This window comes from Notamacropus eugenii, chromosome 3 (assembly GCF_028372415.1).
Source record: "Notamacropus eugenii isolate mMacEug1 chromosome 3, mMacEug1.pri_v2, whole genome shotgun sequence".
Lineage (NCBI taxonomy): Eukaryota > Metazoa > Chordata > Mammalia > Diprotodontia > Macropodidae > Notamacropus > Notamacropus eugenii.
In genome coordinates this window covers 144699040-144701100 of record NC_092874.1, presented here as the reverse complement: position 1 = coordinate 144701100, position 2061 = coordinate 144699040, and the positions used below count along the sequence as shown (strand labels likewise).

The 2061-nt window shown below is 39.1% G+C and overlaps 1 pseudogene; it reads left to right on the top strand.

Moving 5' to 3' along the window:
- The first annotated feature begins 646 nt into the window (after positions 1-646).
- On the top strand, positions 647-1647 carry LOC140531904 (L-lactate dehydrogenase A chain pseudogene; annotated as a pseudogene).
- The last annotated feature ends 414 nt before the right edge of the window (positions 1648-2061 follow it).

Below are 2061 nucleotides of genomic sequence, written 5' to 3'. Positions count from 1 at the left end.
AGGAAAACTATCAGCATTATTGATCATATCAACAGTAAAACTAACAGAAACCATATGATTACCTCAATAGATGCAGGAAAACACTTTTAACAAAATACAACATCCATTCCTGTTGAAAACATGGAAGAGCATAGGAATAAATGGAGCCTTCGATAAAATAATAAGCAGTATCTATCTAAAACCATTAGCAATCTTTATATGTAATGGGGCCAAACTAGATGCATTTCCACTAAGATCAGGTGTGAAACAAAGTTGTCCATTATCACCATGATTATTCAATATGTTACTAAAATGTTAAATTTAGCAATAAGAAAAAAAGTAATTGAAGAAATTAGAATAGGCAAAGAAGAAACTAAGTTGTCACTCTTTGCAGATGACATGATGATGTACTCAGAGAATCCTAGAGAATCATGTAAAAAGCTACTTGAAATAATAAGCAGCTTTGGCAAAGGTACAGGTTACAAAACAAACCCACTTAAATCGTCTGCATTTCTATATATTCCTAATGAAGACCAAAAGCAAAAGATTGAAAAGCAAATCCCATTTAAAACTACATTAAGAGGGAACCTGGGAGCAGCAACCTCACATCTAACTCAGAACTTTTGCAGTCTAACCAACTACCCCCCCCCCCCATATACCCTCCAGAATGGCATCAACTGTCAAGGATCAGTTTATCTTGAATATTGTAAAGGAAGACCAGATTCCCCAGAACAAGATCACTATTGTTGGGGTTGCTGCAGTTGGCGTGGCATGTGCCATTAGTATCTTAACAAAGGAATTGGCTGATGAACTTGCCCCAGTTGATGTAATAGAAGACAAACTAAAGGGAGAAATGATGGATTTCCAACATGGCAGCCTTTTCCTCAAAACATCGAAGATTGTTTCTGGCAAAGATTACAGTGTGACTGCAGACTCAGAACTGGTTATTGTTACAGCTGGGGCACGTCAACAGGAGGGAGAAAGTCTTTTTAACTTGGTGCAGCATAATGTGAATATTTTAAAATTCATCATTCCTAACATTGTTAAATATAGCCCTAATTGCAAGTCACTTGTTGGTTCCAATTCAGTGGATATTTTGACATAAGTGGCCTGGAAGCTAAGTGGTTTTCCTAAAAATCGTGTTATTGGAAGTGGTTGAAATCTGAATTCTGCCTATTCCATTGCCTAATGGGGGAGAGACTTGGTGTCCTTCCATCGAGTTGTCATGGATGGGTCCTTGGGAATCATGGAGACTGCGGTGTTCTTGTGTGGAGTAGTGTGAATCTTGCCAGTGGGTCTCTAAAGAACCTGTATCCTTCTTTGGGAACTAATGTTGATGCAGAGAATTGGAAAGATGTTCATAAACAGGTGTTTGAAAGTGCTTATGAAGTAATCAAACTGAAGGGCTACGCTTCCTGGACCATTGGCATGTCTGTGGCATATCTGACAGAAAGCATTATGAAGAATCTTAGGAGAGTGCATCCAATTTCCACCATGACTAAGGGCCTATATGGCATTAATTAGGACATCTTCCTTAGAGTCCCATGTGTCTTGGGGCAAAATGACATTTCAGATGTGGTGAAGGTCAGCCTGAATTCAGAAGAGGAGAGCCATTTAAAGAAGAGTGCAGATACTCTTTGGGGAATCCAGAAGGAGCCGCAATTATAAAACCTTTGAATGTGCTGCCATTGAGAGAACATAACAGAGGTTGAGCGGTTATGTATGAGCTGCTTTTCAAATAGGCTAAATCCTTCCTCTGATTAGCGACTAAACACCAGAAATGTTAAACCTGTGAACACACTCTAGTTTCTCCCTAAAGTTAGAAATGGGGAAGAGAATCCTGTTGTAGTTATATTTAGCATATGATGCTGGATAAGACTTGTATAGACTCATTGGTTGGTGTCAAGTAGAACCAGTGTCCCACAGGTATATAAACGACTTGCTTTTTATGTAGGTGCTACAGGTTCCCTTAGGTCCAGAAGACAACACTTTCGTTACAAAACACCACACAGTAGTAATTCTTTATTGATGTATTGATTACTTTTGTGCTCCCCTCCATTAGGGCAGTATAGCATGGCCCCA